The 12,518-nt window shown below is 41.6% G+C and overlaps 1 protein-coding gene across 1 annotated transcript in view; it reads right to left on the bottom strand.

Moving 5' to 3' along the window:
• The window catches only part of LOC115055881 (spectrin beta chain, non-erythrocytic 1-like), a 115,320-nt gene extending 106,191 nt beyond the window's left edge, over positions 1–9,129 (bottom strand). The window contains exon 1 of the mRNA XM_029521939.1: positions 9,041–9,129. The gene's annotated coding sequence lies outside the window, so the exon portion shown is untranslated. The remainder of the gene's footprint in view (positions 1–9,040) is intronic.
• Positions 9,130–12,518: the final 3,389 nt, after the last annotated feature.

Here is a 12,518-nt window from a genome sequence, read left to right as displayed (position 1 = left end):
CCAACATTCACTTTGTGAACACAATCACATGGTGCAGTTCATGGAGGATTGTCACTTTGCATCACCAGTGGGGCCTGCCCTGAGCAGGACATCACAAAACGCAGCTCCTGTCACCTTGACAACGCATACCACAAGTAAACCACAGGTTGTCCACCTGTATTTATGACTGCCCTTCCCTTTCCCTCTGACTTTTTAGCACTAATATTCACTTGGACTGAGGCATGAAATGAACTGCAGGTTTGGATAACCAAAGGTAAAAGGTCAAAGTTCAAGGTTGTGGTGACCTAGTGACTGCTTTAATTAAATTAATGTCAATCAACTGACTATTTCATACACAAGGACAAACATTTCAAACTAACAAGAGATTAAAGAGAACCCAAGTGTACACATGGTTCTGTGTTAAAATACAGTAACTCAACAAGTTTACGTTACCACTTAAATAACTGACATTCTGCCGTGCTGCAAGGAGCAAGTACATCAGTTTCAATGATGATTGGAAAGTGGATAGCTTTACATTTCGAGGGCTAATTGACTACACAGATTATCCATTACACAATTTATTTCCATGTTAAAATAGCCAACTTTTTATAGGCTATGTCCCTGGAGGATCCTGACGCAAATCTGTCAGTGTCCCAGCGGTGGGGGCGGGGGATTTCCCAAACCAATTCCAGCTGACATTTCAGGCAAGGGTGAAATCACAAGCCCACCACCAACATATAGAGTAAGAGACACAACCATTGATACTCACACTCAGAGCAATAGCTACCAGTTAACCTAGGTATACATGGTTCACCGTTTCACCGTTCACCGTTAATCAAATGAATGAATCGATAAACTGCATCCTTAGTATAGTAGTGACTTTTTCATAGATTGTGTCAGGGTCTTAGATAACAGGAAAAGCTCACACTTTGTCGCCGGTAGCATGGAAGCGAAGTGGACAATGTGTGGAGTCGGCTGTCGGCTGTTTAGTATGTCCCTGCCAACAGGCTGCAGCCAGCATCTGTCGGCAGCTGTCAGGCTGATGTCAGAGCCCACTGCAGTTAAATCTGTCATTTTTGCCCTGTTTGTGCTCACAATGACCTTCACAGTGGGTGTCCGTACTCAAACCTTTGTTCCTCACCCAGAGGAATCAGGTAGAAAAAACCTCAGTTCAATGAAGAGGAAAAATGAAGGGTGACAAGACCATTTCACATTTATGGTGCAGAGAAGCCTGCCGGTCACAGCCCAGAGGAAGGGTTCCAGTTTCAGGCAATAATTTCCTTTGTCACTGGCTATCAGCCCCTCCCTCTTTTTTACAGCAGTGTTCCAGGGCAAGCACACAGTTTGTATATACACAGACACACACACAAAGTCACAGAGATTCATCAGGGCTTTATTCTGAACTCACAGTTTTTTTGTCCCAACTCCACTGCAGCTAATTTCCCATGATGCCAACGCAGTTGGATATAAATGTGTTACACACCATAAAGCCCCACCCTCTTCCCTTTACAATGGATTTGGATCCAGTAACTGTAATACAACTTTGTGCCTGGTTCCATATTTTGAAATGGCAGGAGCAGGCAGACACACACACACACCAGATGGTGGCGTGTAGTCTGACCACATCTGGAGGCCTCAAACTGAGCATTTCATTTATCAGGAATGTGAGCAGTTTTGTGTGTGTGTGTGTGTCAGAGAGAAACGCCTTTGGCTAAATCAAATGAAATGGAGTCCTTCTGAAGGTCAATATGGAGTACATCTGTGTGTGTCTGTTTAAATACATGCGGATAATACATATTACCATAACACTCCGACAGCCACATCCAGTTACAGACACACACATCTAGGTGTGTTAACTGAAGGGATATTACATGAATTAAAGTGACTGACTGACTGAACACTAAGAATGACCTTCCAGTTAGACTTTAAATCATTAGTTCACCAACTGATAAGTGATGAGACAAAACAATCAAATAATTAGCAGTTTGATTTGTAATTAATGACAATTATCCAATTATCTACCTAAGTGTCTTATTTATTTTATTTTGTCCAAATAACTGTTCAAATCTGCTATTGTTCAGTTCTCCATTGGAAAAAAAAAAAAAGTGAAAATGAAATCCAATAATCTTTCTAACTGAAATTGCACATCACAATATCTGCCAAAATAACCACAATAAGTTTTTCCATGTAATACAGCCGTAACCAACACCTGTGGTGTCAAGGAGATACACTTCTTTCCTTTCATTTGAACTTGGAGAAGCAGTTGGTTTCAGCCTCCAACACTAAATCTTTCCTGCCCCCTGTGTTTCCTGTCATTAAACTGGATTTCGCTGGATTTCTGAGCACAATTTCATAACGACATCATCTTTGGCTGACAGAATTTATGATTCTGTACATTTCACTATCCCTGACTTACTGTAGTCATAAAATATCATCTTATGAAGCCAGTCTCAAAGTTATCAGACCTTAATGTTTGTCGTTATCACTGCTTGGCCTGGTTCTCTCTCGCTCCCTCTCCCTCCCTCTCGGAATAGGCTATTCTTAGCCAATATGCAGTAGATCTTTTCTCAATTGATGTAAAATGTGGTCAACACTGAAACATGCATGACAAAAATACCATCAAATATGGTGAAGCCAGAGAAATTCTGAAAAATACTGTGATATCAAATTTTGGTCATACCATCCAGCTCTAGGTATAAGTGCTTTGTTTAGTGTGCGTGTTTATTTTTTAGTTGCCGTTTGATGTTTTTGTGGACTTTTCCAGTCGGTGGCTGGGGCAAGTGACTCAAGTGAGAGTCCACCAGCAGGATGAGCAGGGGACAACGAGACAGGAGTTATCAGGTGAGTCATGTGAAAGGGACACAACCTGTGCTAGTGTGTGCACAGACGGGGAAGGTCAGGGTGTGATGGAGATAGAAGGGGAAAACTGTCCAGAACTGTTCTGGACAGTTCTGGAAGTAGAAATGAGATGGATTTCGAAACCAGAAAAATCCTACTAGCTCCCCCCGATGAGAAGGTCGACCGTGAACTGAGTGTATGATGAATTTTTTTGAGATATATAATCTTGTCTAAAAAAAAAAAATAATAACCTTTGAAAAGTAAATGGAGGTTTGAAAGAGTGCAAATTTAGTCCAAAGAGTGACAGTTTAGAGCTAAGTCTCTAAAACGCTTTTTATTATTATTATTTTTTTTTTTAATTCAACACCGCGTCATATGACGTAGGCAGAGTGAGCTATATTCTAGGTTCTGCCATCACTCAGTGCATCAGCTATGACAAACGCGGCAGTGTGTGGCTGTCACTTTAGACCGGCGGATTGTCAATCAAGTGATCTGATGCAGTTCAACATGGGATGCTGGGATGAACCCAGGTGCGACTGACACCAGGTGCAGTGCCTTCAGTGCACACAGCCTCCTCAGCTCAGTCAGCCGAAGCAGGCTCTGGTTGTGCCAGAGAAATTTAGAGTTTTAAAAATCTGCTGAACATTCAGCATTTCTATGTACTTTATTATCCTAGTTCATATATGGAAAATAGAACATGTAAGTAATAAAGAGTAAAATAACTAAATAGAGGAATTAATTATTTCTGCTCTAAACATAACATACTTGTGTCTGCTGGCCTGGAGAGGTCCCATGCTCCTGCCTGTAGTGCATGTAGGCTATCTGAAGCACGGAGGGATTCAGACAGCAAGCATCAAATCCCGGGTGCTGTGTGTGTGCACTTGGAGCCTGGGGGGACATTCTCCACTAAGGCCCAATAGGCATCTACCTCCCTGCAGCACAGTCATGGCCTCACATTTCCCACACAAGCATCTATGAAACAAAACGTGGCTCAGCAAAGTGTTTCTCTCTAGCTACACCTCGTAGTGTTGACAGATATTACGATGATGAGACACCTCATCAAGCTCATAAAATGTTTATTATTTGTAAGTATCAATACTCAGTATCAATACTCATCTATTACAGCCTGTAATAGACAGCCTGTTAAGTGACCAAAAGAAGTGTTTTTAAAACTGTCTCTGTAAATGGGTATTATAAAGTTAATAAAAAAAAAAAAATCTCTCAATCTCTCTCTCTCTCTCTCTCTCCCCTATGTGTTTTCTCTTTACTTGATGGAACTTAAGATACATGTTGATAAGCAGTTTGACCATTGACCATTTTAAAAAACATTTGTAAGAAAAAAAAAAAAAAAAAAAAAAAAAAGCAGGTTTTAACATATCAGAGGCAATTCATGACACTCACCATGAGAGAACAACAAGACATTATCACGTGCGTTCAACCACTGCTGAGGTCAAACCTGTTGACCCACTTTTAACAGCTATGTAAAGACACACACAAAAACTAACATGGGAAAAGTTCAAACAAACTATGCTTCACTGACACCTAGGAGTGTGTATGCGTGTGTGTGTGTGTCATACACAGAGACAGACGGTGAAGAATGCTAAAGAAAGAGTAGGTCATCTTTCATAATTTTCTTTAGTTCATCTCATTAAATTCCTACAGATCAACTTGGTGAAGGCACATCTGCTAATAGAGCCCAAACTTATCTAGACTTTACTTATCACCCAGAAGTGCGGTATCCCTGCCTTGCCAACACCAAATGGAACATTCCCAGCACAAGGCAGTAACCTCTGGGCCTGAGCAATGAAGAGCAGAGGTGGCGCTAGACTTTTTCATAAAAAAAAAAAAAAAAAAAAAAAATCTGTCATAATCTATTTTTATCTGTCATTTTAATTTTTGTTTTTTTTATTCTAATAAAACACAGTCAATAGCATTTAATTTTCACTCATTCGTTTTTAATGCAAATCCAATTTGAACAAACTAAATGATGGACTAAAGGCATGAGAGAAAACATTCATCATGTCAACACATTTCCCCGCAGTGACAGTGGCCATATGTGTAAATGAAAAATGCACTTTTACAAAATGAAATACTTGCTATTAAAAGATGAACAAACTTCACAAGAAATCAGCTGAATTTACTCAGGTCACCTGCTGTGGCTCGAACTCAGTCTTATTCACACCTTCCTCCTGTTGCGCATGAAGTGAAACAGGGTGCCCGCTTGTGCATAATCAAATGCGTCAGGTGAGGTTGCAGCAGAGACGAGTGTCATTAAATTTTGTACCTTTTGTTTTGATATTGTTCTGAAGTAATTTCAACCTGTCAAAATGGCAGATGGCCTTCAGATCTGCCCGTTAAATTTAAAAAATAAAATCTGTCAGTGACGGAGAATTCTTAGTTAATGCAACCCCAGGGTTGGAGGATCTACAAGCACAGTGTGATGATGAAGACCAAAGGATGAGATCGAAAGCATCAAAACAAACAGACACACGAGTCGAACTTCAGTCCAGATCACCCTGTCCAGTGTGGTAAAGCCTGCAGTGCTTTGTCAACCCCACCACCACCACCCTCCTCCCTGTCGCACTGTTCCACTTCATATCTGCTGAACATTTTCCAGAACATTCCTCCTCTTCCCTCCTTTTAGCTGGTATGTCTCACTCCTGTCATCCTTACTCCCCTTTCTCACTGTCCTCACTCTCCTCTGATGCACCCCCCAGACATTTTCTTCTCTTTCACAACCAGCCAGCTCCTTAGAGGAAAGAAGGAGCTATGGAGCACCTCAAAATAAGGGTTAGGGGTTAGGGTTAAGCCTGGTTTATGGTCCTGTGCTAAATCAATTGCCGTATATGTCGAGGCCACGCAGACCCAGCGTGGACCGAGAGGGCTGTGATTGGTTTGCTTGGTAGCAACGCATTTCTGGTTCTGTATTTCCAGATTGTGCCATCCCGGCCATTTTTAAACATCTTCTTGTTGTACATAGACGGAGTATGGATCAAGTCAATAACCATTCAGGAAAGGAGCGCATCCTCACACCGGAGAAAGACGACAGTCGCCTGCTTTCTGAAATTACAGCTAGTCTCCTGCTCTTAAAAAGGGACAATTCACCATTTTACATTTAATCAACTTCATGTGTCAATCAAACCGTGTGGGTGGAACTCTGACACCTCCTTCCTTTGGATTTAATCTGATATTTTGTGATTTTATTCAAAACAGACATGATGGCTGGTAAAATAAATCTCTGCATTTCATTTGTCACCAATCACAGTGAACTTTGGTTTATTTCTCTTTCAAGAGCTCTGGATACTCATCTGAGGGGTTTCAAGATGAAAGAAACAGAGAGGACGAAGATCTGCTCCTCCCTGTCCAGTGAGACTGGACCACCATCCCAGTTGACTCTCAGCAAATAAACAGACAACAGAGGCACGCACTTTGTCAACAGCACTCTGCACTAATTAATACAGCAATGCACACTCACAAATGTGTTTACAAGAGGTGGAGCAGCAGAAATAACGACACAAACAGATAAAACACAGGAATCACACTGATGACAAACTCTGACATATGCTTCAACTGAGTCACACGTCAGCGTCAGCCTGGCCACCTTTTCTCCACAAAGTGCCAGAAAATATTACAGAAAACGCGGTCTATGATCCTGGCAGGTTCAACTCAGCCGGCTCTTGTTCACTCATGACCTTCAACACCTTGTGATGTTTGAAGCCTAAATAAAATCAGCAGAATAGAACAGCTAACGTTAGGTATAAACCAATGACACCACAGTCACATGACCCCAACGTGACCACAACTATACTTGATTTAGCCTTGACCTCTTCTAAAGCACATGGCCCAAGACTGGTCTGAAGGAGGATAAAATATGAAAATGTCTTGTATTAACACAGACTTTATTTCAATCATCAGCCTTGAAGCCCAGGGAACAGAACGTGCTGAAATGGTAGCTCATTGCTGGTTTTAGGAATCCTTCTTGTGGAATTTGACTACCATTTGAGTGCAGCTGTGAATCATGTTATGAGCATCTAGTCAATTAAAATGGGTGAAGAGAAACTGTTAAAAACCAAGAGGACCCTACAGAGTGAGACCTGGTTTGACATGACTATATGAACACAATCAGCTGACCAGGACCTTTGACAGAAACTGCTGAAATGCAGATGTAGACCAGGAACCATCGGATTAAAGTCAATATGATTATGAACATAAACAGTTACTCCAGCTGATGAACTATCAGCATAAGCTTGAACTTCTACGGAAAAGATTTTTGTAATTGTAGAAAAACTCCAGGTTTTGTATGTTTCCACCTGAAACTCTTCAATAGTCAGCACCAATCTAAAGTGAATCCCTCAACTAAAGAAACAGTGCAAGCAGCAGTTTAATATTAGCCTGGCATTAAAACGATGAAGCTGATGTGCTATTTGAGGTACTGCAGCAGAGTCACTGACATAGCTCAGATCCTCAACTGCATCACACCAGCCAGGCCAAGCAAAAACTGCATCATCACCTCCGCCTCCACAACCAGCAGTACGGCCAAGGTATTAGAGAGAGAGAGAGAGAGAGAGAGAGCGCTAAGTGTCTGACTCAGAGCCAAAACGCACCCAGAGGCTGCGTTGGTACATTTAAACCATCCCTGCAGGTCATTAATGAGCAAAATGCTAAAATGAATAAATCAGATGGAAACAGGCTTAACAATAAAATCAATATCAATCAATAAAATCAAGTTAACAGATGCAGATAAAAGAAACACCAGATTCAAAAGGTAAAAAATAGAAAGATGCTGAAAAAAAAAATGTTTGTACAGATGCTAAATGATGATGAATTTCTTTTCCTACCTCTGTTTCCTGTTCCCATCTCTGGCTAAATTATCAGATCTGCACTGATGCCAGCAGCAAACTTCCAACAGAAAAGTTTTAAGAGCAACACACAGAAAAACACTGCAGACGTAATCAACCCTTTTGCTCTACAATGGGCTGCTGCAGAGATAGGAAATGAATCAGCAAATATTCTGATATTGGATTCATATCAATCAAGAGATAATTTTTTTTTATTTTACCATTCTTCATAGACAGGACTTGGTGGAAGGAAGCATAAATACCAAATGTTTCATTCATTTAGTCTACAGTTGACTCCTTATCATGCAACAAACACAAAAACAGCCCAATCTGTGACCAGTTGTATTGTGGGTAAAATGTAAGATGCAAGATTTGAATGTTAAAGCAAAGATTCTTGCCAGACCTTTACGATAAACCATAATCTCCCTAAGGCAGCAGGGTGAGAAAACAACAAATTACTGCAAATCATGTTCCATCAAAATGAATTCAAAAAAAGATCAAACTTTATTGTTCAGTGTTTTTGGTGTCTGGCAGCAGAGACAGAGCGGCTCAACGACTACTATGACATTTTAAAGGCCCCAGGCAACAAGTTGCCAAATGTTTCCCAGTTACCTCATCAAAGAAATGAAGGGAGGGTGGGGGTGGGGGAGTGAGGTACATGATGATAAGAAGATAAACAGAAAGGTGAAGAGGAGGAAACACTGTGAGAGAAGGGAAACAAGCAGGAGGAGGGGGGCAGAGGAGGAAGATAAGGAGAAGAAAGGGAGAAGTAAGGGGAGGACATGGGGGAGGGGGTGAGCAGCAGCCCAGCCTGTATCTGATTACATAAGTGCTTCACAGGATTGGAAACCAGCTCTGCGCAAAAAAGAAACATTAGCACACTTCTCCTGATTATACTGTCATAATGTCAGACACATAAAATGTGTCACTGCAGGGGTATCCTACCTCTCATACATACACAAAACTGACACACAACAACAACAGCTGCAGGCAGAGTCCTCAAACATCACAAAATAATCTGCTGCTGTGTCTGAGCGGCACCAGGAGATAAACCCCGGCGGTCCCTGGAGCAACAACACCGGAGCATTGTGGGAATATTGCTGCGGGCTGGCCTCTGGTGGCCTCTGGTGACCTCCACCACCTCCACCTCCACCACCACCACCTCCATCATCATCATCATCATTTAGACAAGAGTTCACTTACACAACAGCCGCTGCTCTGGCGCTCTCTCTCGCGTGCGCGCGCCCAGACGAAAACACACGCACACACCACAAGTTCAACAACACGATGGAGACACAACCGGGGGCGGAGGCTGGACTGCGGCGTGAGCACTGCCGCCGTCCGTACAACGAAACAACGGGAGGAGAAACGGAACCAGCACTCACCTGAAGGCCGGCTGAAGCGCAGATGGAGGACGGACGGACGGATCTGTGTGAGCTCGGAGAGAAAACAACGCAGAGGCAGAGTCCTGAAATCCACCAATCCTCCGCTCCTCCCCGCCTCCCCTCCGCCCCTCCGCCCCACCACAGCCCGGACTGCAGCACGCGGTGCGCTCGGTTCATAAACCCCGCAGCACGGCGGGCGGCGCCACCGACATGCGTGTACCAACTGATGGGATGGTGGTCTCTGATATCAAGCACCTACCCATCAATCGACTTTTTTATTTCTAACAGTACAAAACATAAAAACTGGGCACTACTACACATTGAAAAGGACAAATTAAATATACCGGCTACATGCACTCTGGTTTCCCAACCTAAATCTGACTCATTCCATCTGTGAGACAACACTGGAGGACACAATCTGTACAATCAAGTATGGGCTGGCCTGGGACGATGGTCCTTGAACGTGTGCTCAACGGTTGTTGCCCCACTGGGAACTGAGTCGTTTGATCTGAAATATTTTATTGTATTATTGCCATTCTCTAGGTTTATAAATTACCCCCTTGTAGTTTTACACTGAAAAACACACAAAGAGCTCTTATTCATGATACAGCAACTCGTAAAAATGACTGTTTCTTAATCTATACATTAGATTATAATTGTAATTATTTGTTATGATTGTTCCGTTTATAATATGTGAATATAGATGAGAGGAAAACAAGTTCTCAAGTTTATGGGAATTTGTCATCCTAAAAAGTAAGAACATGAAACACAAATGCTGAACATTTAGGATTGTATGTTTGGCACAAATGGCAGCCTGATGAAGCCATAAAGCTAATGAGATGTTCTCATTCTGAAATTATGAATGAATAAATGTTACCTCATCATATTTTCAATTTCTCTAACAGTGAATAAGGGAAATAAAAGTGACTTAGCATTTTTAGGATCCAAAAGCATATGACTGTCTCCACCCCTCCGGGCTGCAGTGAAAAATATGAAGCGTCTCCGGCTCCCCAAATTGTGAGAGGCGGGGATTATGCCGGGGAGGGGGTCTGCAGAGACTGAGTGATGCCAAGCAGCCCTTGCTGTGAGAAGTTGCCATCACATAGCATGAACACAGAAGGAACCCCCTTCTGTCAGAGCAGTGATGTAAACTGTTCTTGTCAGAACAGCGAAACCTTAGTAACCCTTCTAGCATCATTTCCATCAGTCTCTTTGTGTGTGTTAAAGTTTAATGCTGCTGACCCTGCTCTTAGGCTCAGAACTCAACCACCAAATCCTCCCTGAGTCCACCAGACAGTCTGACACAATCCCTTATGATGAATCATCACACATGATAAGTATCTCACTCTTAGAGTCACTTTACATTGTCTAAAAGGAAAAGGAAGAAGGAATCAGGTGTTTTCCGAAAACATAGCAACAGAACAACCATGAGTCATTCAGAAACGTTCTGAAATGAAGGCAGAGCGATCTTACCGAGATAGTCAGGGGGTTCACCTTTCCTGTATCCAGTACAATGCAGGTGTTTCAGTAGAGTTTCGCCGTCCGTACAATAACATACTAAAGCTATTAAATAAATGTACGGCAGTAAAGTACATTTTCTCCTATTGGCTTGCAGTGGAGTGCAACGTTAAAGAACTACTTTGCTGCTGTAACATGCACATTTTAAAATCTGAGGGACTTAAAACATGTTCTCTGCTTTTCTCTTCTCTTCTCATGATCTAGTTACTGAGAATTCAGTACAGAAGAATATTAATGTTGGTTGATGATCTAAACGGGTAAAATTTCTAAATTCTTGATTGAATACCAAGAGATGTGCTTTATAATCTCAAAAAGGTAAAGATTAAATCGCTAAAGCTGCATAATAAAACAAATAGTAAATAGTCTAATTGACTAATAAATCATACATTGTCTCACATTGTGTGGCTTTTATTTTTAAACATTAGTTTATATTCAACATTTTATATTGTTGATCAAAATGTAAGGAGGGCATCATCAGCTAGTTAGCATTAGTTAGTTTAACCGCAACTACAGTCTTAAGGTAGACACTAGCTAACATTAGCAAGTGAAATTGGAAATTTCTTATAAAGATTAGCATCATCACATTAGCATCACTCTGTTGGTACTTGACATCTAAGGGCCAGTTCAAATGTCGTGTCTACAAACACATGGGAAACACCAGCCATGCTGCTTGTAATTCAGAAGCACTGGCATTAAGAAATAACATTAAAGTGTCAGGTGTAAAAGGTGTTAAGGTGTTAGGGTGCAAAAGTTCCAGGTTTTCTGAACTCACCATTTCTTTTCACAGCTCTGACACACACAAGTTCACCTCAAATAGTTTATTCCAGCTGATGTATTCCACTCTTTGTTACACCTCATTAAACAAACAGGACCAGTCTGTGTTCACAATCTGAAAACACAAAGAACAAACTTAATGATCACGCTCACCCTTTATCTGATTAAGTGGCTTTGGTAAAGAGAAGGAAGAGAAGATGGTGAGGTGTGTGTGTGTGTGTGTGACAGAGAGAGAGAGACAGAAAGACATGAAATTGTGTTGTCATAATAATCTCTTTTACACACAAACACACACACACACACACACACACACACATAGAATGAAAGCGATGCATTCAAAACCTGAAGGACATCCAACTCTCCAGCGTGTTGGCAGAAGTTAATGTGGCCTTGAAGGTCCTAGACTCCCTGTGTGTGTGTGTGAGTGTGCACGGGATTATCACTTGGACATTAGACACTGTGAAGGAATGTCCAACTGACCGCAGCAAAATTTATTTTGAAGCAAAGGGTGTTGAGAAGGTCAAAGGTTGTGGAGGTAGTGACTACAAGACTCAGCTTCAGTCACACCACCACTCACTTTACCTGCTCAGATTGGGCTAATACCTGCAGCTGCTGTTTAAGATCAGACTCATCCATAGGGCTGTTTTTGTCTACAAGGACAGAGCTGAGTCACTGATTCTGTGCCTCCCATCCATTCATTCTGATAATCACAGCCATATATATATAGGGAGAGAGAAAGAGAGAGAGAGAGAGAATGTAAAAAAACAACAAACAAAAAAAAAAGAAGACATACACATTGCCCTTAAACTTTTTAGATGTCTGTTGGGTTAAAGACCAGGAAACATTCAATTAGAATCAACAATGAAGCGTAAACGCTCATGCTAATTTCCTGTACCATACATTCAATCATTCATTCATCTTCAACCTCTTATCTGTTTCCAGGTTGCGGACCTGATAACACAGGATCATACCAGCGTGCAGTATGCACTAAGTGAGACTAAACATTTAGGGGGGCATTGCCCGTACTCTAGAAATAAAGCTGACTTGATTCATGGACTCTGAGGCTTAAAGTGAACTTGGGATGGAAACCTGCTCTTCAACAATTGCATGTTCAAACTGAACAAGTATAATCCTGCAAGGGGACGCTGAAAAGTTACACATACTTTGGCTCAACTGTGTAATAAAT

This window comes from Echeneis naucrates, chromosome 15, assembly GCF_900963305.1.
Source record: "Echeneis naucrates chromosome 15, fEcheNa1.1, whole genome shotgun sequence".
Lineage (NCBI taxonomy): Eukaryota > Metazoa > Chordata > Actinopteri > Carangiformes > Echeneidae > Echeneis > Echeneis naucrates.
Note: the sequence above shows the minus strand (reverse complement) of the source record. Positions and strands in the feature narration are given on the sequence as shown.